General features: G+C 37.6%; 1 pseudogene; it reads right to left on the reverse strand.

Annotated features, from left to right (window-relative positions):
* Positions 1 to 7038: 7038 nt before the first annotated feature.
* LOC117795970 overlaps positions 7039 to 9578 on the reverse strand; it is a 148101-nt pseudogene continuing 145561 nt past the window's right edge.

Consider the following 9578-nt stretch of genomic DNA (forward strand, 5'->3'; position numbering starts at 1 on the left):
TACTTCCTCACCTTCCTCCTTAACCATAGTCCCCTCCACCACTGCCCCCTGGCAGACAGCCTCTCCTCTGCTGTCCTGCCTGCTGCTGCCTTGCAGTGTATTCAGTAAACTTCTATCTCCTTTGTTTTGCCTCAGGTGAATCCTTTCACCACCCATGCCACTGGTTTTCACCTGATAGGGTCACCCTACAGTATCCTGTTTTAATTAATACCTTGTATAACTATAGGATTGTGTTGGGGCGCCTGGGTGGCACAGCGGTTAAGCATCTGCCTTCGGCTCAGGGCGTGATCCCGGCATTGTGGGATCGAGCCCCACATCAGGCTCCTCTGCTATGAGCCTGCTTCTTCCTCTCCCACTCCCCCTGCCTGTGTTCCCTCTCTCGCTGGCTGTCTCTATCTCTGTCAAATAAATAAATAAAATCTTTTAAAAAAATTATAGGATTGTGTTAATTTTGCTTGGTTTTTGATAATCCTATGGGAATCATTAGAAAATATCTTCTTGTTTTTGGGTCTCGGCTCAGAGGAGGTGAAGGTGCATATGTCTTACGTTGTCCTAAATCAAGGTTCATCTGACATCAGCTGCCTCCACCATGCTTTCCAAGTTCAACCCCAGTGAGATCAAAGCATATACTTGAGGCGCACTGGTGGCAAAGTTGGTGCCACATCTACCCTGGCTTTGAAGATCAGCCAGGTGGGTCTGTTTCCAAAAAAGATTGGTTATGACATCACCAAGGCAACCAGTGATTGAAAGGGTCTGAGGATTACAGCGAAACTGACTAGTCAGAACAGAGAGCCCCAGATTGAAGTGGTACTTTCTGCCTCTGCCCTGATTATCAAAGCCCGCAAGGAACCACCAAGAGACAGGAGGAAGCAGAAAACATTAAGCAGAATGGAAATACCACTTTTGATGAGATTGTCAACATTTCCTGACAGATGAGGCACCACTCTTGAGCCAGAGAAGTCTCTGGCACTGTTAAAGAGATGCTGGAGACACCCAGTCTGTGGGCTGCAATGTTGATGGCCACCACCTTCATGACATCATGGATGGCATCAATGCAGTGCAGTGGAAAGCCCAGCTAGTTACGAACTACAAGACAAAATATTTCAATAAAGGATCATTTGACAATCCAATAAATAAATAAATAAAATAAATATCTTAATTTTCTTTCTTTTATCATGTTCCATTTTATTCATTTTACTCTTACTTTTGGTGGGTAATCAATCTCTCAATCAGATTATTTAAAATCCTGGAGCTTGTTACATGTTAGACTTTCCTTCACAGATGTAGTTCACAGTATCAGTTGTCACAGTAGTGCCCAATGCCTCTAAGAGATCATTTTTTAAGATTAAAGAAATGTCTCTGAAAAAATAAAGTTTGATTGAAAAAGATAAATGTGCAATTATAAAGGCAGTTATAGGGGCACCTGGGTGACTTAGTCAGTTAAGCGCCTGACTCTTGATTTTGGCTCAAGTCATGATCTTAATGTATGAGATCAAGCCCTCCAATAGGCTCTACGCTCAGCAGGGAGTCTGGTTGAGGTCTTCTCCTTCTCCCTCTGCACCTCCCCCCCACTCCCGTGGGCTCTTTCTCTCAAATAAATAAATTTTTTTTAAAAGCAGNGGTGCATATGTCTTACGTTGTCCTAAATCAAGGTTCATCTGACATCAGCTGCCTCCACCATGCTTTCCAAGTTCAACCCCAGTGAGATCAAAGCATATACTTGAGGCGCACTGGTGGCAAAGTTGGTGCCACATCTACCCTGGCTTTGAAGATCGGCCAGGTGGTTCTGTTTCCAAAAAAGATTGGTTATGACATCACCAAGGCAACCAGTGATTGAAAGGGTCTGAGGATTACAGCGAAACTGACTAGTCAGAACAGAGAGCCCCAGATTGAAGTGGTACTTTCTGCCTCTGCCCTGATTATCAAAGCCCGCAAGGAACCACCAAGAGACAGGAGGAAGCAGAAAACATTAAGCAGAATGGAAATACCACTTTTGATGAGATTGTCAACATTTCCTGACAGATGAGGCACCACTCTTGAGCCAGAGAAGTCTCTGGCACTGTTAAAGAGATGCTGGAGACACCCAGTCTGTGGGCTGCAATGTTGATGGCCACCACCTTCATGACATCATGGATGGCATCAATGCAGTGCAGTGGAAAGCCCAGCTAGTTACGAACTACAAGACAAAATATTTCAATAAAGGATCATTTGACAATCCAATAAATAAATAAATAAAATAAATATCTTAATTTTCTTTCTTTTATCATGTTCCATTTTATTCATTTTACTCTTACTTTTGGTGGGTAATCAATCTCTCAATCAGATTATTTAAAATCCTGGAGCTTGTTACATGTTAGACTTTCCTTCACAGATGTAGTTCACAGTATCAGTTGTCACAGTAGTGCCCAATGCCTCTAAGAGATCATTTTTTAAGATTAAAGAAATGTCTCTGAAAAAATAAAGTTTGATTGAAAAAGATAAATGTGCAATTATAAAGGCAGTNTTGATTGAAAAAGATAAATGTGCAATTATAAAGGCAGTTATAGGGGCACCTGGGTGACTTAGTCAGTTAAGCGCCTGACTCTTGATTTTGGCTCAAGTCATGATCTTAAGGTATGAGATCAAGCCCTCCAATAGGCTCTACGCTCATCAGGGAGTCTGGTTGAGGTCTTCTCCTTCTCCCTCTGCACCTACCCCCCACTCCCGTGGGCTCCTTCTCTCAAATAAATAAATTTTTTTTAAAAGCAGTCGTTAAGTTTTCTGACTGAATGTAGAAGGAGAGTGTTATTTAGCTAGTTTCACTTAGGTCTTTCTGCAGTGCACTTCCAGGCCCTAGGGAAAAACCTAGTCATAGAGGATATAAAAATTCAGAAATCTAATATTTTTGTTTAAGAGAAGATAAGGAGTTAGTTCTCCAAACCAGTCTTTTGCATAAAATCAGGAACTCTTCACATTTAAATATTTTTTTAATTTTATTTAAAAAATAGGAATGTTCTTAGTATGGTTAATGATAAGCTCTTATATTTGTCAAGAACTTTATGATGGAAGGAATAGTTTTACATTTGTTACTAGGATTTGTTTTCATGACAACCAGATAGAGAATGGTTGTTTGAAAATTTACCTAAGGTCTAACAGGAACTCAGACTTTGTTTTTGCTACACTTCACTACTTTCTTACCATTGGAAAGGAGAGTGGTGATCCCGTGTCCTACATCTGGGAAAAAAACCCACAAAATTTGGCTCTGTCAACCATGAAATTTGAGTGCATCTTAAAGTATACCCTATTTTGCTTTAGAAATTCTGCCATTTAATATCAGGCCGAAGGATAAAACATGATTTGGATAGTACAATTACCTTCCCGTTGGCTGATACAACATGTTGAACTGTATTTGATTTCCAAAATATCTTCAGCACAAAGTCATCTGTTTAGGTCTTTCCTTCCATAAAGTTATAATTTAGATGAAATTTGTCTTTAGTGTATTCAGTCTTCCTTTTTAACTCATTTTTCTAGTTAGATACATATTTTTTAAGATTGCTATTTAATTCACTTCCTTTTTCCACATAAAAACTTACTCTTTCGAAATATTTGACAAAAGTATTATAATATGTAAATGTCTAATGAGACTTAATGTGTTAGTTTCTGTGATATCTGCAATTATTTTAAGACAGAGAAATGTCAGGTATAAGCAAGCAAGTTAAGAGGGATCTGAGGTGAAAATCAAGTCTCTAAATTCTCTGAGTTTATTCAACAAAGTAGTAGTTGCCTACTCGGCTCAGTATTCCTGGCCCATGGACAGCAGGTATTCATTTGGTTCCAGTGGTTTGTTGGGGCAGTCTGGAAGTGCAGAAACAATAAAGGAAAAGAATTTAAAAAGATCAAGGATCCAATCAGAACACAGACATGTACATATTATAAAAGACCGTATATGGCAATTATATACTTGATTCAACAATTGGTTCTCTCTTCCCTATAACATTACACATCTTTACTCATAGACTTTGCTTTGCCATGTAATGCTAAAAGAAACAAACAAACNTGCTAAAACAAACAAACAAAAAAAAAACTAGAAATGAACTAAGCATTAACTAAGAAAGATTGGTTGAAGAATTTTTGATAAATATATAACATGACATATCATGCAGCTAGTTTTAATGAAAACTAGATTTAATTAGATTTAATGAAAATTAGATTAGACATATTTCCATGAAGAGATGTCATTCATGTATTATATGTGGAAAGAGAACACATCTTAGACGAAAGTGGGTAATAGAGTTCACTTTATAGAAAAGAGTAGAAAATCATGATATATTTATATAGATAAATATTTCAAAGAACAGACACCATTGGACACTGATTACTTCAGAAAAAGATCAGAGGAGGAAAGTTAAGATTATTAACATTTTCTTTTTACAACTTTGCACTGTTCACTTTCTTAAAACTTCTTTCTATAATTAAAAATTCAGTAAAAATAGGAACGTACAAAAGTAATAACTTGAAAATTTTTAAGTTAAGATGACATTTGCTGACTCACATGAACAAGATCAGGGGAGCAAATATGACCAAATACTGGTTATGACCAGACACTTCTTCCTAGATAGTTCCAAGGAAAGTGTTTGGGAAAATCTGGCAGTTCTCTCCCTGCCAATCAGAGAACTCTGTTCTGACCTAATATCTCTCACCTAGTTCTCCAGGGAAATCCTTGTTTGCCAAAACAGCTGCTTGTTGCTTTGTCAGTTAAGTTAGGAAAAAGAAAAAAAAAAAGAGTATAGCATAGGATTAAAGGTAATAGATTAGGGTGAAATATGTGGGTTTGCAGGGAAAAATATTTGGTGTGAGAAGTGTTAAGGCCAGCTAGCTGTATGATGCATGGAAAGAAGACAGAAGAGAGAGGGGACATTATTAAAATCCTTGCATTGATTAATATATCAACCTCAAACTGTTGGAGATATGCAAATAAAGATCCATGGTTAATTTGATTCTTTGGCATTTAGACTGTTTTTTTTTTCTTTAGTACCGTGATAGTACTCTGAAAAGAGTACGATGTGAGTCATGGCTGTAATGTTTTAAAATAACATTTTTCTTAGATTTGTATCTGGTCAAAAACCATAATGCAGACAACTTATGTACTATGTTGTTTTCGTGAGTTTTGCATGATAAACCTTCCTAACAAACAGCCCAGCAGTCCCAGTGATTTACAATGAGAGACATGGTCTTGATGTCCCGGAGGTGGCTGGGGTGCCTGTTCTTCATTCAGCAAGTCAGCTTCACATCTGCTCCACTGATTTTTCATTTTGAGACCCAGGCAAGATCTTCTGTTGACAGATGGCAGGAGCACAAAAGCACAAGCCAGACCACGCAAACTGGTTTAAAGCCTCTGATTAGATGCGTCACACGTTGTACTCACTTACACGGTCCTGGTCAAAGCAAATCATATAGCTAAGCCTGAAGCTGGAGTGACAGGGGAATATATTCCGCCCAGGAGCCAGGCAGTGCAAAGGTGGAGGGAAAAGGATATGAAGGTATAATTCTGTTGTAGGGAGAGAGTGGAGAGTGGATAGCAGTAATCCAGGATGGGGCTGGAACCCACAGAGCACACTTTTTTCTTAAGTGAGTTAGGTTTAAAGAGCTTCAGTCCTAACTCTATGATAAAAATTGCTCTCTCTTTTTCCAAACTCCCCCTCCACTACAACATCAAAACCTTTGCTTGGCTCTTACCATGATTTAAGGTGGCACGGGAGAAATGGAACAGAGAAACATTATTAGAAATCCTGAGAAATCAGGGTCTTCCTTGACTTTCTGCCACGTATTACTAGTTCTGTCCCACAGACAGAGTCAGAGAGGGAGTTGGAGAGAGGACCTTGTTCATGTAAAATTTAGTACCACTCTGTGATTCTACCTACTATTTGAATGTGCTCCTGTTAATGTACTAGAAAATAATCCATAACAGTTATTTCTAGGGATAAACTGGAAGGTAAAGGAGAGAGACCTGAAACTTCTTTCTCTGCTTAACCAGTGCACTGGAGGACATCTGTTAGTTTTTGGCATGCCCAGCACTTATTTTCATATCTTCTGGCAGAACCATTATTCCCCATTTGTATTCTGTGTGTTTTGAGTGAGATTGATTCAAATCCTGCGGCCATGTAACCAAGGCTTGGGCAATCAAAACATTGTATCCCAATGATACATTCAGGGGTGAGAAGGTGATTCAGTCACAGCCCTGGAGACTATATTCTAGGGCTTTTGTTGAAGCTATTGGAAAGAAAGCATCCTCCACCTGCCCCACTGAGATTGGTGTTAAGATGGTGCATAAGTTGGGAAGTGTAGGAAGCCATCTTTTCATTGTGTGGAGGGGAGTTGAGAATTTAACCAGGTACAGCAATACAGAAAATGTAATGGCAAAAGCGGAGAGTCCTTGCATCATTATTTTTTTCTTTGTATCCAGACATGCCTGAAAATACTCCTAGACTTTCAAGTTACATGAGTCAAGAAATTCATAATTCTGGTCAATTGATTTTGTTGTTTTTTTCTGTCCTTTTGCTACCAAATGATTTCCTGATCAGTTAATATTAGTATCTACATTTATGTAGTTACCACTTGTATCTAGTAAACATTATAAAGCATATGCTTATAATAAAAAATGAGGATACACACAACTGGAAAGGAATTTCCTACAAAGTTGATTTTTTCTTTTTTTGAAATACAGCTTTATCCTGATTCTAAATGAAAAGGAATGGGAATGACAGTAACAAACAAGATTTCACCACTGGATATTGTGATGTGACTATAGTAGTCTTATATTTGAAATTTAGGAAGGAGACTACTACATTTCAGAATAGCTAAATACGCAGGTCCGAGAAACGGTGCTTCTTAAACTGTCACATTCACTCCAAAGCCCATTCATCTCCTTCAGTATCCCAGAGATTAAGCACATGTTCTGTTTAGCTGTATAATAAAGTGGCCAACATGGTGCACCACTGACATCACAGGACAGTTGCCTATAAATCTAGACTTCTGACACTGGGCTCCAGCTGCACTTTCTTATAGGTCATCATCCTCATCTGGGAGAGCATTTGTCTGAGCAACCTCTAGATTGTGTTCATATGTGTTGCCACAGCTGGGTCCAGACAACCTCTGGTAGGGCAAGAGCAGTCACGGCAACAAACTCCAAGTTAGGTTCTCCAAATAGTTTTCTAGCAAGAGAGAGGAAGGGCTTTTCAAAGTTGTAGTTACTTTTGGCAGAAATGTCCTAGCACTGAAGGTTCTTCTTTTGGTGGAAGACAAGAGATTTGGCCTTAACTTTCCTGACCTTACTGTCGACTTTGTTGCCACACAGCACAATGGGGATGTTTTCACATACTCAGACCTCTATGTCAGTTGTACACATCATTGTAAGTTACCCTTGCTGTTACATCAAACCTTGTAATGTCACACTGGGCTTGATGTGGTACTATCTCTCAGCCTACCCAATTCCTCCTGACCAGCCATATCCCATACATTGAACTTAGTAGGTCCTCTGTTGGAGTAGAACACAAGGGAATTGACCTCAGCACCCAAGAGCTACATACTTCTCAAATTCACCAGTCAGCTGACGTTTTACAAATGTAGTTTTCCAGTACTGCCATCACCAGCCAGCATAAGTTTGAACTGGACTTGGGGTTCTCCTTGGGCAGCAATTGTGATGTTGCTTCCAGAAGCATTTCCTGCTCATCTGAGCCAACATTGATTATTTCTTTGAATATTTTTTCTATAATTAATTCTCACCGTCCTCTGACCTCCCAGTGTAATTTGAGATTTTGAAGTTTCTTATAACAATGGAAAACAAGGGCCACTAATTAGGTGTGAAAAATGATTCAAATACAAACCACTGTCNATAATTAATTCTCACCGTCCTCTGACCTCCCAGTGTAATTTGAGATTTTGAAGTTTCTTATAACAATGGAAAGTTCACAAGGGCCACTAATTAGGTGTGAAAAATGATTCAAATACAAACCACTGTTTCAAGTTGTAAAATTATTTTCTTTGTAACTATAGGATGCTGAATATTTATAATAATTTTTTGAGGAAATATATAAATGTGATTATATAGCAAATATTTTCTGTGATTGAAAGTTATAAAAGCATTTTTCTCAAAGAGGGACTGATAATTTACCTACAGATTTGGGCCATTAGAGGGCCTGTGTTCTAGCCTAATTCTGTGCTTTATGACTTTGGAGAACATCACCTGGGTTGTTGGCTAACAGCATCAATTACAAAATAAGGGGGCCAAATTAAAGCACTTCTGAAGATATTTCTGTCTTTAAAATGCTATAAGCTCCGCCATATTGCTTATATTAGTTTCACTTAAAATATCATGCTTTCCTAAATAAATGGAATGTTACCTTTATATTTTTATGAATGCTTATATATCCATAGAGCAAAATCTGTCCTTGATTTTACTTTTGCAGAGGTAGTTACATTCCTAGGCAGATAGAACTGAGTAAGGGAATCAAAACATGACAAAGTGGTTTAATTTACGTAATCTCAACTTTGTCTCCTAAGCAGAACAGAGTGAAGATAATGTGACCAACTCACTATGCATAATGCATTGTGTAACTCTATGGCTCATGCTGACACATTTAGAATATTCACCTGAGACAGAAAAAAATTACGCAATGTGTTGATGCCTTGATAAGTATATTCTCAAACATTTTAAGTACTTAATTATAAGTTAAACACTGAAATCATGGTACAGAGGGCAGACTTACTCTGGGACCAATGTAAACTTGAATTATTATTAAACAAACTGGAGAGGTTTGAAAGTGGATTACCAAGAGATTTCTTAAGAACTAATTTTTATACTGGATTAGTGGAAGTTCTTATGGCTTATTACTTTGTATCCCCTTTAGAAATCTTTTTATTTATCTTATTTCTTACATATGCTTGAAAAAATCCTTATGAGTATTTGAGTTAAAAGAAAAATAAAAGGACTTTTAACATTTTTCTTGTTGCCTGATTCAGTAGAAATTGCAGATAAGGAAAATGCTATTAAAATAATTTTAAGTGTGTCTTTATTCCTGTACAAACGGAATGAGTATTAAAATTCACACATGCACATACACACATATTGTTAAAGGATTTAGATAAAAGCAGATAATATAGGAACAAAGTTTCCTTTAAAAACATTGTCTGATAGCATAAACATTACTAATTTATACTTATTTGTTTAACAAAGGAGTTGAAGCTGCCTAAAATATGGGTCCCATGAAAATGGTTTAAACAGTTGGGAAATTAGATAAAGGAAAAATAAGGTTAGGAAGACAACAAAAGCAGGGATTCAAAGAACACAGGTAGAAATGCATATCATAGGTCTTACTTACATAGTTACCAGAGGTAGGCCACACATTTAGCCCCATTTTACTGAAAGCAAGATAAAAGTATAAATTATGTTGTTAGCAAGACAAATTTAACCTACTGTTAATGAGAAGACAGGTATTTCTGCAACTGAAACTTTAAATACATTCCTTTTATGAAATCTTCTGGATAATGCGTAAATTAGAAAAAGATGCTCTGTGATGTGATGGACAATATACTCAATTGAA

Source organism: Ailuropoda melanoleuca, chromosome 2 (assembly GCF_002007445.2).
Source record: "Ailuropoda melanoleuca isolate Jingjing chromosome 2, ASM200744v2, whole genome shotgun sequence".
NCBI lineage: Eukaryota > Metazoa > Chordata > Mammalia > Carnivora > Ursidae > Ailuropoda > Ailuropoda melanoleuca.